The 15,107-nt window shown below is 46.3% G+C and overlaps 1 protein-coding gene across 1 annotated transcript in view; it reads left to right on the forward strand.

The window, feature by feature from the left end:
- The first annotated feature begins 371 nt into the window (after positions 1–371).
- Positions 372–15,107, forward strand: part of EPS8L2 (EPS8 like 2) — a 115,848-nt gene continuing 101,112 nt past the window's right edge. Inside the window, exon 1 of the mRNA XM_006019203.3 lies at positions 372–1,168. The gene's annotated coding sequence lies outside the window, so the exon portion shown is untranslated. The remainder of the gene's footprint in view (positions 1,169–15,107) is intronic.

A 15,107-nucleotide genomic window follows, 5' to 3' on the forward strand; every position in this document is an offset into this window, starting at 1 on the left:
ACTCAATGGGCGGGAGGGAGAGTGGGTTAGCTTGCTCTCAGTTTATACCATTTAAATCTGTAGTAACTCTACTGAAGCTGCTTTGTATTAACACTGGAGCGACTGAGATAAGGAATTGTGGGGGGAAAGGGAGTGGAGGGGAAGCAAGCCCTGAAGGATCAGGCCCTTGCTATCTCTCCCAAGGAAGAAGTGCTTTTGTTAGTGCTTACACATCTGGATCAGTAAAGCTGGAGCAGGGAGTAGAAGGCTTTAGCCTGGTGCAGATCCATTGATTTCTAAAGAGTAGCACAGTGGTGACTCAGGGCTTTGGATCTGGCCCAGGATAAGGCTGTTTCCTCATATCCTCAAACTCGCAGCAAATTTCCACACAGAAGATGCCAAGACAGAAAGAGAGAAAGCGACTACAAATTACCCAAGCAAGGAGAAGCGCCCGGGGAGACGGAGCAAGCCTCAGAGCCAACGTAAAGCTTCTAGAGGTGGCTCATGCTTCACAAAAGATGCCTTGTTCCCCCAATGAGCAGCTCAAGTCAGTCACTTCTCCCTAAGCTGCCATGGAAAACCTGGCCTTAAAGGTGCTCCTTATCCTTGCCACCACTTCGCTGGAGACGAAATGTTCTCAGAGGAAAGAAAACAGGAACACCACACGTCCCAGGGCCAGCCCTGCATTTTCCTCAAGCCACTTCATTGCTCTGGTTTCCCTGCTTTTGCACCAGGTGTCAGCAGAGGCAACTGGCACTGAAGGCAGCTCCAGGGATGCAGCCTCACATCATGAGCACAAGTCTAGTTATACAGTAACCTGTTGCTCTGGTTCCAGCTCCACCTCTTTGCTGCCGGCTAGCCCTCCCTCTCTCCTCTGCCAAGAACCTCTGTCACCTGCCCTCACAGGAGCTTGGGAAGCTGCACTGGAAGGAAGGGGCAGAGAGATTTTTTTTTCATTTTTATTTTTTAGATTGGAGGGATAAGGTGGGTTCCTGTCAAACTCTTCACCTGACAGATTGGGGTAGCGGAGCTGTGATCCCAGCCAAAGCACTTTGCTGCGGAAAGCAGAAGGGGTCTTGGTCTTGGTGGAGAATGGCAGCAGGAGTGATCTAGGAGGGCACTGATAACTGCGCAGAGACGTGAAGGAGACCAGAAAACTGAAAGACACAACAGCGGGTTCTCAGCAGCGGTGAGTCTCTCCTTTAACTCCCAATATTTCTTTTTTTTTTTAAATCCTTCTGTGACAACCGCTTGCTTCAAAGAACAGGTCCCTGCAGCTGGGGAAGAAGTGGGTGTGTGTAGGGAGGGAAGGGAAATGTTCAACATCATGCTGGGGAAGGTAAAAATACAGGGCTTTATGGTAAGAAAAGGGGAAAGAAGCTGGTTTCCAATGTTATTTCTCTGGGACTGTTTCCTCTCCTTGCATTTCCCTGCCCCGTGCCCTGAAGATCCAGTAGGTGGCACTTTCATGGCATAATGCCACCGTGTGCCAGAGATGAGGCTCTTTAATGAAGCCTGACGACTGCTGTATTTCTGTGTTGTTCTGTTTGTTTGAACATTTTGGGGCTTTTCCTCCTGGGAGGAATTTTCTCTGCTCCACCTTTTGGTCCTTTCTGTCTTGCCGTTGGGCTGAATTGTCCCACAGCCCAGAACCTCGACAAAACTTTAAAAACTGACTGGAAGTAGAGTTGCAAAAGCTCACCCATGACTGTGCAGGCTGCCTGCCTGAAAACCTTCATACACCTTTGGCAAGGGAGAGATTGTCTTTTCCCCCTTTTGGTTATTTGAAAGGAAAACAGTGGTGCAAATGCCTCGGGGGGACATTCAGGAAGCCTACATTCGGCCTGTGTTATTTTCAAATCCTGGGAATTGTTGCAAGACAAGAGGGTAGCAAAATATAGTGGCAGGTCTCTTAAAATGAAGGCAATTCAGTGGCATGTTCCCCCTGCCAGACTGCGTTCTGAAATGCCACAAGGACTGAGTGATGACGGGAGCCCGGTTCTTCCACTCCTGCTCATTCAAAAACCCCATCTCCAAACTGCTACTGCAGGGTTTGTCCTATATTGGGAACAGTTATCCTGTCCAAAAATCTGCCGCAGGACGGCCAGATCCTCAATTAATTGTCCTAACCAAATGGTAGTCAGTGAAGCTATGCTGCTTTCCACTTTTAGGCTTCTTGCTGCAAAACAAATGCAGTTAATCCAAGCTGCGAGAATTAATCGGTACAGCTTACATAGCTCTATACCTCGTTCCATTTGGTTCCATGATCAAGTTATTTGCTTGGACACAGAAAATGAAAAGAAAGGTCCCCCCCCACAAAAAAATAAATAAATAAACGAGAGAGAGACCCAGGTACCTATCTGGAGCTGTCTCCTAAAGCAGGAGACTGAAATCCAGGGAGTTTTCTATGAAAATGCAATTAAGTGCAATAGGAAATGTCACTTCTCTGTCCCCATTTACACAAGTGGCCTGATGAACACTACCATCAATTCTGTAGCCATCCTAGCTTTGCAGTCAGACTTGGGCCAGGCCCTCAGCTGGTGTAAACCTCCAGAGATCCTGAAGCTCTACTGATTGACATTGGCTGTCGATCTACTCCACCTGAGAGAGGCTCGTGCCAGTTCTAGGGAGAGAGCCAGGGAACATTTGAGATCAGTAAGACTCCTCAAAGCAGGATCAGGCCCTTGAGAATTTGTAATCTAACACCCTAAGCCAAGGAGACATAGCATCATCTTAGCCTAACAGGGAAAAGAGAAGAGGAGTCCCAGAGCAATTTAAATGAATTTAAACATTGTTGGAGAACAGACAGTCACAACACGTATAACCTAACCATGCACTGGAGGGGATACACCTAGGGCTGAAGAGGTAATTCAGTACCTATTGCCCATTCAGTCATCATGAGGCTGTCCATTAGTGCCCAAATGGAGAACATACACTGTGGTATCTGGGCACTTGTCTGCTAGGATGAAGACAGAGCCCAGTAAATCATTTTGCACAGGCCACTGAACAACTGTAAGATGAAAGCAGCTTTCAGGCAGTGGTTTTAGCATTAATGAGCCAACCCATTCCCTCTCTTCAGTGTTTGCCTTTTCTATTTCATTACAAACAACTGGTCAAAGTTCTGAGCTGCAATGTGAGGGCCCCATGCTGCTGGGTGGGCCAACACCTGCCCCTGTGCAGTGCTCCACTGACTTCACTCTGGTCCCACACAGGCACAGGCACTCAGTCTGCAATCATCAGGGACACCGGGGACTCGCATCAAGAATGGCAGGGTGGCAGTGGTTTGTCTGTGTTCCAAGATGTATGAGTAGAAATGACATGGGTGAGGCGGGGTTTATGGAAAATCTGACGCAAGCCACCATGTGATCACACTAGCATAGCTGCATCTGTTTCTTCCACTAAATGCATGAAAAGGTAGGGAGCCAGGAAAGAATTAAACGAGAGACCCACTTCTGTTGACAAATGAACCAGAAACCCTATTGCAGGTGCTTACGAGGGGGTTATAATATTACCTTAGAGTTACAATGTGTAAAACTTGCCTTCAGCAACCATTCATAGAACAGCAAAAACCAGCTACCTTCAACAGTCTGTTCTGCAACTTCAAGTAGAAAAAGCTGCCCTAGAAAAGTGGATACTTGAGCTGTGGCTGTTCAGCCATTGTGCTAGGCATTATAGAGACTTCAAAGCCATGGTATTAGCTAAAAGTTTGCCTTCCATTTTATCTAGCTGTGTTGATTCTGAAATGTATATTTCTCATAGTATTCAGTGTCATATTCACGGAGGCTCCCCATTCTCCTGCTGCGGCTAGGATACAAGGCTAACCCTCTTCTACTTGTTTGCCTACTCATGCCTGTGTGGTTGTTTGGGCAGGTGCGTTATGATTTATTTGGCACATTAAATGCCCAGTCACTATATTTTGTAGTAAAGGATTGCACGTATGATATATATTAGGCCAAACCTTCCACAGGTATAAATCAGCTAGACCAGTTTATATCAACTGAACATCTGCCCCCTTGATTGTACAGGTCTTGTGTCCTTCATTCATTGGAAAAGAGAGGTTCCTTGATGTGGGCTTGTGACTTTCCCCCTTCCCTATCATGGTCCTTTTTCTTTATTAAGAAGCCCTACATCTCTAAATGTCTCAAGTGCTTTTTTAATTATTCCAGCATCGTTACTGTGTAAAAGTGGAATGTATATACAAATGCATATTGTTTCATGTGTGTGGCTGGAAACCTCCCCAGGCATTAACTCCAGGCACCACATGTGATCAGTTAACTATTCTGAAGCTGAACAAAAACTACATGGTGAGGGGTGGAAATCTTGGAGCTTTATTGCCTAAGCAGTTCTCTGAGGGTCAGACCCCTTGGATGTGCCCTCCAGTCTTGGCTCCATCTCTCTCTTTCTCTGCATTGGTGTCTCTTTCTGCTTCCTCTTCACCTCTGGCCAAAGTGCTGGAGGTCCATATCAGATGCCTTGCCCAATCCAAGCTTGCTGTGAGAGCAAAGTTGCAGCACAAGATACATTATGTACTGCCACTGTGATGTCATTCCAGGAAGAACAGCCCTCAGGGTAGGGGCCCTGGGAGCTTTTTATTGCAGTATGAGAAATAGTCGCTAGCCATATTGTTGTACTGCTTCCCGGTATCCTGCAGTACTTTGGCCAGAGGTGAAGAAATGGAGTATAAAACATCCACCCGACTCTCTGAGAGGGTCTTCAGTGCCTCCTGCTTGATCTTGGGGAGTTTTTACTTCTTCTGATCCCCATCTCACCTCTCTCTTCAAAGAAGCCAGCTGAAATGCCTTTATAAACACCTACAGGGTCGTGGGACTAGCAGAGGCATAGACATGGTGGGGGAAGAGGCAGGACAGGTAACTGCCATGAGCAACTGTTCGCTCAGTGGCTGCTAAATGTTTCCTACACAGAGCACAGCCCCACATGGTGACAGGGGGTACCTCAGCATTTTATCCTACCCCTACCGAAACCAGTCGAGTTGCTGTGTACTGATCACCTGAAATCTTCTGTCCAGAGGAAGCAGTTGATGCTACTGAACAACCTCACCTGTCTTCTTATTTGTAATATAGTAGGACTTACAGAGCCCAGCCAAAACTATGCTGCCATGCATTGTACAAACATCTAGTGAGACACAGCTCCTCAACAGACACGTGGGGAGGGGGAGAAGAACTACAGTGGCATGCAGTGACCTACCCAGGCTTAGACAGAAGGTCACAGGCCAAATTAAGAGTGGAGCCCTGGACTCACCACCCACCACATAGCTCTCTCCACTAGACCAGGAGTCTCCTCTCTAACCCAGGAGGTACCACTGCCAGCGGACTAAGGGAGTTCAGTCTTTTGGCACCTTGTCTTTGCCGCTCCTGCCAAGCATGCAATCTAGTGTCCTCTGGGATCTGGACTGAGATATTTCACATTCCCTATCAAAGCTGTAAGGTGGCAACACCACTTCACTCTACCTGCCTGCACTGTATTTGAACTGGCAACCTTAGGGTGAGGAGCTCCTATTACCAATCCCCTAAGACATCTCATCCCTCTGTATCAAATCACTATAAAGAGGGATCTTACCTCTCTGCCAGCACCCAGCTGGAACACCTTGGGGAGCCAATAATGTGCCTGACTCCGATCGCACTGATATGGACACAAGAAAGGGCCCCTGTGCTAGGTGCCTTTGTGTGCAAACTGACAGCTTTTCCCTCAGAAGAGAAGTGAAAGGTTTCCATTTAGACAATACAGTCCCCTGGCAGCAATGCCAACTGTGAATCTTGTTTGGTGAAACGCCTGATATCAGGATGAAATGACCTAGTTTTTCTGGTAGCCTGGATAAATGAGGAGCAAATCACAATTAAAAAAGCAATCAGTTATGAATGCCACAACAATCTGGAAGCCTCACATAGTGAGCTGTGCTTCACGATGGTTTACCAGTGAGTGCACATATGCTGTGTCCACATTACCATTCACACAGTGCTCACAACACCACTCTGGCACTGTGTAGGGCTCTAGTGAAGTCCCCTTACTGGGCATGGATAAAGATATCTTTTCAGAAATACCCATTGTTATAAACCATGTTTAAATTAGGGCTGTCCAACTTTGGCATGGCCAGGGACCATACACCACTGTGTGGGCAGCCCCCCACCCAGGATCCCTCCCCACCACTCCTTCCTGTCCACTATGGGGACAGTGCCAGCACTGCATGGCTTTCCACCCCCTGGGCACCACAGGTGGCATGTGGGCCCCCACCACATAGGCTGCACTGGCAGCAGACAGCCCCCCCGGGTCCTCCCACACCATACAGCAATGGGAGAGATGGCTGCAGAAGCCCATGGGCCACCAGTTGGACCACCCAGTTCTAGACTACAGGTGCAAGATGGTTATCCCATACCATAATTCTTATGCACACAATGGTCATGGACATATTTCTCTAGGGAAAGGAAGACTGGTCATTTGGGGATGCTCCATTCACCAGAGTGAGTCTGACACCGTTAGGGGCAGAGCCATTACTGTTTCAGGACATTCATCTCTTCAGTCTTCTACTGCAAGGACTGGCCTGTAAAGGAACCTTTCCCCAAAGCTTTTCTTTTGGACAGTGAGTCCAAAATATTCCTGTAGCCAATCAAAGTGGCTGAAGTGTGCTGGTGGAGCCATAGCACTTCTGAGAATCTGTGTTTTAAACTAGAAGGGCCCTTACCATAAAAGAGCACAATTCACGCAAATGCCAAGAAGAACAGCACCCAACAGGATTTGACACTTGGCTTTGGGTCCAGGCCCTGGCGAAAACAATACGCTGTATCAAGATTTGTTCTTCAGTACATACCGTGAAGGGGACAGCAAGTCCTGCCTTTATTTTGGATACCAGTCCTGGTCCAAGCCTCATAGTTTTCACAGCTCTACATTATTTCTTCCTGTTTTCATTCCCTCAATTTTTTTATTGCCTTATCAAATCCAGATTTCTATTCCACACAGATAAAGTGAATTTAATTTGCATGGCAATAAACCAAAGATCATCCACCTGGCATTAATGTCTGCTGGCACATGGGAAGAAAGACACTGAGAAAAAGGCATAGTTCAGGCCAACATCACCATAACTCTGGCAGTTTACAGGCCCTTGCTCCCATCCCTTCAAACAGCCCACCTTCTGGTGAAGGCAGCCCCATGGAAATTCCTTTGAAGCCTATCAATATAGGAGTTCATGAATCACACACCTCATCCAGAAATGAACAACACTTAGATAGGCCTGGGGTGGCACAGGCACTAAGGCACACAGTTGACAACCCAGAGGTTGCAAGCTTGAAGCCATAGCAGAAGCACTTGTGTCATGGCCCTGTCAGATTAAAACAAATTTGCAAATTCTGATAAATACTTTGCCACAAGGACACAAAAAAGGAAGTGTTGCAAGGGGATGAGGCACTCTGTGTTTATCTATTATTAGATATTGGCCAAAGCTGGAATTACTTTGACTTTTATAGGAGAATGGGAGATTTGGATTCTTATCCCTGGATCCAAATCTGCCCCATGGCATTGGCTCCAGAGTACATTCAAAGCCAGAGCTACTGTCATGACCCAATTCAGATGTAGTTTGTATCTCATGAGAACTCCCACTGTCCTGGATCTCCTGCCCTAGAGGGCAGAACTCTCACATGAAGGGCATCAGATTTTTGCATCAAGTAATCCAAAAATGCTTAGTTTTCTCTCAACTGTATTTGAACCCAAGCATTAGCCTAAATATAACTTGGGCCAAATCCTGCCTCCGGTGGCCTGACTCTGCTGGTTTCTCGCATGGATTTTCTTAACCATCAAGCTACTTGCTTCTTGCCTGATCACTACGGCCAGTCAGATTTCTCTAGAGTCACTTCCCAGCCTCCCTCTATCATTTCTTATATTCACCTGATGCAAATAAGGAATCCTCATAATCCTTGTGAATCTGGCCATTGGTGCCGATCACAGCCAAGGTTCTCATCTCACAACTCATTTCCTTACGGATGACATCAGTTCTCTTTAACAGAGCTGAGTGGAGAAAATGAACTTTGATCCAGATGTTGTGGCAGTTGATGACCTGAGATTTTGTTTTGAGCTTTCATAAAATGTTGTTTCCATCTGATGGCTGTTCAGGGGCCTACTTTGAACAACCTCGTTTCCATTAAGCTGTTAGTAGACTCATGACCATACATAAAAACCACGCTTGGCATCTCTGCTTATCCATGAGTGGCAATCTCAACGACTTGAGGGGCCATGGAGATGAATCTACTTTTCAATTACTCTTAAGAACTTCCCTGTCCTGACCTGGCTCTTTAGTGGGACAGTACAGAAAAGCTAACACTGGTATTACCTTTGCTCTATTTTTTCTGTAGATAAACAGAAAGGACCTTCATTTCTCTAAGTCTGATACTGACTCCATTCAGCACTGAATTCACTGAGGTGAAACAACATTTCACCTGTGACAGCCCTCAATAAATCACAGGGCTTAGCTTGTTAACATCCCCCCACTGAGACTGCTGCTCTCAATTAAAGTTCTGCTTGCCCAAGGAGTTGAAGTGGGAGGGCAGAAAGGCAGATTAATTATGCTCATCTTGTTCCAACACATTCTTGTTTTTCTTTCCAAAAGTGAACTTGTGTCTTGCTACTTCTGCAATGATGAGTAGCTCTATCACATTATAAAGCTATTTATACCATTTTCAAGAGCTGATGTTACTGACACACCATCATGGGTTCTGGGTCTACTAAAAGGACATGGGACTGTTTTATAAATACCGTGACTCTCACAAGAAAGAACAGCTCTGGATGCTATTTGGCCAGGATAGGGTCAGTCCAGTCCAGATCTATGTTGATATAAACTGGCATAGTACCACTAACCATAAAGGAGTTAATTAAGTCATTTTACACCACCTCTACCTAGGAATTTGGCCCTGGATGGCCTTGATTGTAGGCCAGACTATGCCAATTTACACCCAGCGTGACTCTGAAAGGCTGCATTCCGATCTCAGGTATGCTAACTGCAGCTGAGGAACTCCACATTTGCACCCATGTGAGATTAGACTAAAATCTGTAGATTTCAGTGGTGGGAGGGGATTTGGGGAATTAAGACATGCCCCATTTATGTGTGCTCTTATCTCTAAATGTGAGAGTCAGTCCCATTGACTTCAAGGAGGGTTTGGAATTGGACCCCAAATCTAGATCCATTTCTAGCTGAAAGCATCCCTACTTTCTACAATCAGCTGACCCAAAGCCCAGGTCAGCACACCCTAGCATGTTTTGTGGGATGGGATCTGCGGGTTCAATGGCCTCACTCTTGCACTGATACAAACCTGCAGTGACTCCAAGGAAGGCTGTGGGCCAGATTCCCCAGCTGGTGTAAATTGGTAGCGCTCCAAAGGAAATGCACTGATTTATGCCAGCAGCAGATTCGGGCCTGGAATGTTATTTCAGTACCAATGCCAGGGTCCGGTCCAGTATTAAGACCCAAGTTTGTGATAATCAAGCCATAGCTCAGATTTCTTGGTGCCCATGTGACTCCATTTCAATTCAAGAAGGCTGGTATGTGAGGAATGCAAGAGAATGAGGGTTTTGCCCTAGAGATGATGGGAGAAGTGTAAATAGGGCACAAAGGCTCCCAGCAGTGATCCCAGATCCTAGCATTGATCTTGGCTGGCGCCAGAGAGAACAGCCAAAAGTACATTGCCACTGCCAGTCACTGCTGCAATAAAAAAAAAAGAAAAGATTTAGGAACTGCACAGAACTGAAAGCAGCAGCACTGTCAGATGAGATCCATGCAATAAAACTGCAGAAGCAGGTTCTGTAGTGTAGAGAGACTCAAATGCACTCCACTTGCCATTGGGGCTGGCTCTTGCTAGTGGCGTTATAGACGCATGTACATTTGAAGCTGGTTCAAACGGGCAACTGCTGTTATGTTCTAATCATGGACAGGCTGGGAACAATACAAATATAGTAAAACTACTCTTATCTTCAACACTGTTTCACCCATGGTTCAATTTGGAGTGGTTTCACTACATTTGTATTGTTCCCAGCTTGTCTACACACGATAATTAGAACGTAGCAGCTCCCGCTCTTTTGAAAGGGCTCCAAAGGTACCTGTGTCCATTCAGTGAGCATATGAGGCCTTTGGCATTAGCAGAGTTAGTTGACACAACAATCCTGCTGTGTGTGGGGTGCCTCCTTCTCCAAGTGACAGTGTGTGTTCAAAGAAAACAATAAGGAAGGAAATGGAATAGCCCATCCTCTGAGTTGGAAATAAAGGCTACAAGCATGCGCAGACAGAGAGCTGTCTGTACTTTCATTAACAGCTCCCTTTGGCCAGACACAGGGGGCTTGCAGCTGAAAAGAACTACAACCCTAACTACCACTCAGCGAAAGGATCTGTAAAGGGAGTTTGACAACCAGCTAGAAAGTCAGGGTATGAACTGACCATTCTCCCCTTCCTCTAAAATTGGTCACAAGCTTGTGGTACCTTTCCCTAGCATACAGGCTGCATGATCCAGCTTCTTCAGACAAAGATATGGTCATATTGGAAATCACAGTTGTCATACTACAGCTTTCTGTTCAACTCTGAAAATTATGGCAGTAGTGATGGGTAATACCCAGAAGCACAGGTACCTGCCACTTGAGCAGGAGGAGGTTATTGGTTAGCTATCTAGGGCTAGGGGCACACAGATTTATAGTTCTGATTTCACCCAGTACAGGGCAATGCCACAGTTACATACTTGATAGTGGTGAGATTTGCAAAAGGCCAGGACTCACCTAAACCATGTAGGAACCCTGGTATGGAAGAACCAGGTTTGTTGTAATTCAGAATGGAGGTGCATTCCCAGAGCTAACAGGACCCAAACTGGTACAGCTACTGCTCAGGCCTGAGCTGCAACAGCAGAGCTGGAATAAGGCCTCCCCTAGTAGAAGAGCAATTCAGGACTGAGAAGCATTGGTCAGTGTCTGCTGTACAGTTACCTCTAAGCAGGGGTGTAAAACCCATGTCAAATTCAATCCAAAAATGGAAGCCGTCAGAAACATATAATACTGACCTCTGTTAGCTCCCAGCTCTGAGAGGTCTGTAGCAATGATGCTAGGAGAGCTGGTAATGAGTTGTATCTCCTACGAGCCAGAATTTTCCTAGGCAGATGGTAGGAACTCTCTGGGTAATGACCCCTCTCCTCTCCTAACAGTCACCTATGGTGCTGCACAAGTTTGCAGGTGGAGAAGTCAATGAGCAAGAGAGACATCTATATATAACGTATAAGGTATATAATGACATCCTTTTGACTTGTGCGGTAGCTGAAAGCTCCTGCTGCTGTTCCACTGCAGCCTAACTACTCCACATAAATCAATCCTTGTCCTTGACTTTACCCTCCCACAGCACAAATTCCTAACTGCCTGAACGACGCCAGCACAGGAACTCTTTCCCCCTTAACCACTCCGTCCTCTTTAGAATTGCAATGATTTCCAGACCTCTGTTCTTTAGGGCAATCTTGGTAGGATCTGCTAACTTCTTACATGTGTGGATCTAAATACACAGGGAAGCTGCTTGTCAGTATTGCTGAAATCTTGCACCCTTCACAAACAACACAATATTATCAGGGTTCCCTCCAGCCAGGAAACCAGGGATCTGAAAGTGTGATCCCAGTGAAAGGCTTGCATCAAAGTTTCTTCATGGCCATGCAGAATTGCCTGAGCTACGCAATACATGAAAACCCTGTTCTTGGAGGGCACCAGAGAAGTGGGCTTTTCTGTTCCGTTTCACTCTGTGGCTTTCAGGATAAGTTATTATAAAGCTTCAACAGCAGGTGTAATACTGCAGAGAATACAAATGGTTGACTCCTGCTCAAGGGGCTTTTCCCACTCTAGTTTTAAATACCTCTACAACCAAGGGCTCTGATACTTCCCTTTGGGGACCCCCAATGCCCGACTGTTCTCAATAAACAAAACTCTTCATTCCTGTTCAGAATTAGGCTTCTGTTTCTTCATTTTTTGCTCCTCCGGCTCTCTTGTAACAACCCCAACAATGGTGCCCTAATCCTTGAAAGTCCACTTATATCCAGTCTGTACCTGCAAAGCTGATGCAATCTACCTCCTTTGAGATGGCAAAACTATACTGTCCTTGAGCTGCTTGCAAACCCCTTATACAGGGCAGGCTTTTCCACCATCCAGACACTGTGCCAGTCTGACTTCCTATTACTCATTCTTTAAAGAAACAGTCCCCATCACTGCACACCATAAAGCATCAATTCAATGCTGAATGTTACAGAGTGCCAGAAGAGGCTCTATTAACTGATCTAAGTCATTGCACCCTTATAAAGCCATTGCTATGTCCTCTTTGTATTCAAGGAGTTCATCTATCTGAGGTGGGAAATGCTACCATGACTGCATTCTATCCTTTGACAGCGCCAGGATTTATATCACCCTGATGGCCTGTGTGACTAAAAATACCTTTAGATAAGCGTTGCTCCAGGTCTCCTTATTTCCTGTCTGTCCTCATCGGAGGTGGTACAAGGCATCAAAAGATCCTTGGATACTAATGCTTCTCCTTGGTGCCTTCATACACAGCTGTAAACCTGTGTGTGGATCAGGTCTGAAACTCTGCTCAGACACCCCTTCCCCCTCACCAATACTTGAAGTGAGGTGTAGTTCAGAGGGGGCAGCTTAGTACAGATTGGAACTGTGCCACCCACTCCCTTCTAATCACCAGCGTGACCCCTGACATCCCACTGAGCTTCCCCTAGTCCAGCTAACACGTGGCACAGGACTGGAAGGGGTTTCCTGGGCCATCGGATCCAGTCCCCAGTATTCACAATCAACCACTTACCCAAGAAATGTTCAAAATTGAGACTAACACACAACTCTAAGGCACAAAAGCCAGAAACACCAAGGGCACCCTACAGCCTACAGCATAACACAAGTAAAAAAAAAAGAAGAAGAAGTGCTCTGAATGCCCTGCTGCTGCAGTGTCAGGGGATTTGTTGGTTAATATATGAAGAGGATCCTTGGAAGAAAACCACACCCCATGCTGCAGAGGACATCAGAAACCCCCACAGCGCACACCAAATTGATTTAAAGGGAAAAAAATCCTTCCTGACCCCAAATTTGACAATTGGTATGGCCCTGCCTGGGGAGCAAGACCTTCCAGCTAGAATTTTTCTCAGTACTGGCAGGAGCATCCATGCACTCTATTCAAAACCTCTCAACATCCTTCTATTCTAACTGAAGCAAAGGGCAAAGTGAACAGATCTGTGTCTTAGTGTTTTGGGAGGTCCCTTAGGGATCATTGTGGTTTATCTCGCTGTTTAGTGTGTGTTAGACAGTGGACTTGATGACCCTTGAGGTCTTTCCCAACCCTATGATCTATGGCTCTATCCCTCCTTGTGCCTGATTCATACAGGGCATCCTTGACATGGCTCCTTGCTGGGGGAAGAAGTCCTTTAGCTCACACTGTACCATGGAAGCCCCCACTGCTGACCAATGTGATGGTTATTACAATGGCACACTGGACTACAAGAGAGAATTCAGAGCTTGAGTCCATCTCTTAAATGAGCCAGACCTCAGAGGTAAAATCTAAATACAAGTTGAAAATATGGGTCTCCAAGAAAAAGGATTCCATTATATGGTGACATTTGGAATGATTATAAATCACATCTCTGCCATCCCTCAGTAATAAAATGATTAAATGGCTACAGTATGGTCAGAAATGACATGCAGAACACACACTAAACAGAGACAGCCAATGGATCAGCGGGGACCTTGAGCTGTGGGTCAGCCCTGCCTCGAGTGATTCCTTCCTTTGGAGAATTCTGGTATCCATATTCAAACCCTATGCTCTGGGCCCATCTTATGTCCTAGCAAGGTCCCCATTACTGGAGTGCTTGAGCACCTCTCAAATATTAATGCAGTTAACCATGCAGCACCTCTAGGACGTAGGAATGAGACACTTCTACAGGTGGGACCTGAGACACAGAGGGTGCATCTACATGTGTGTTTTACTGCAGTTGTCTAATTAGCTCCACAGTAAAGTGCCACCGTTTACATGTGTGCCAGTATTAGGGCTCAGTAAATTAATCAACTCCGCCATAAGGTAGTACTGCTGGGGACAGTACTATCCTACAGCAGAGTCATTTACTGTGCAGAAATGCACATGTGGACAGTGACCAGGACCACAGCAGTTTGAGCCAAGGCAAAGCAGCCCTGGGTTGGCAGCAGGCTAGTGGGGTCAGCCACACAGATCTGCAGTTTTGGCACTCTCATGCCCCAGACAGCCCCTCTGCCCTCCAACACCATCACTCAGAGCCTGGGGCTGACCGGAGCTGCCAGCCCGGAGCTGCTCTCTGCCCCAGCTCAAACTGCTGCAGTCCCCGGCACACATGCAGATGCTGCACCCAGGAGCAGCTGACTCTGGCCCAAACTGTGCCAGGGTTTATCTTGTCGCCCTAATTACATGTATAGATGCACCCAGAAAGATGAAATGACTACTCATGGGATGCAGGAGGCCTGGGGCAGGACAGGGACTGAAAGTGAGTCAGTTTGCAGCTGGTGCCCTAGTCCCAGTGTGGTCCTTCATACTCAGTACCTTTTCAATTGGCAATGATTTCCTATTTTCCCCCTTGTCTACAGTCTATACACACCTGGTCTGTGGAACCAGAGACACAGAATGGTAATATGGTAGGCTTCAATAGCTGAAGGCAGCCCTGACAGAGATATCAGAATATGGACTCACACTTCCACACTGCTGGTAATCCCAACTCCTATCATCAGACAGAGACTGATATGAGCATCATAGACAGAGATGATCCATAAGTCATCCCTGGCTGGTAGGTGCCACAGCGTCTCCATACTCTCACTTCAGAAGCAGGGCTTCTTTATTCCTAGCTCAAGATGTGGGGTGGTGCCTGAAGAAATAAAATGGCTTCAGTGAAATATTACAATAAAATTCACCTGACCAAAAGCCAGTACTATGCTTCCCAGGTATCCAGAAAAGTGAAACCTTTCCTCATAATAATGTTTAAGCCACAGCCTGTTGGCACACCTCAGCTAGTTATTCCTGGCCTCTACATTACAGAAGGGCCAGTCAAATATGTTCCAACAGATCATTTTTCCATTAGAAAAATGCCATTTTATCAGAATCA

The sequence above is a fragment of the Alligator sinensis genome, unplaced genomic scaffold, assembly GCF_000455745.1.
Source record: "Alligator sinensis unplaced genomic scaffold, ASM45574v1 scaffold907_1, whole genome shotgun sequence".
In the NCBI taxonomy this organism is placed as follows: Eukaryota; Metazoa; Chordata; order Crocodylia; family Alligatoridae; genus Alligator; species Alligator sinensis.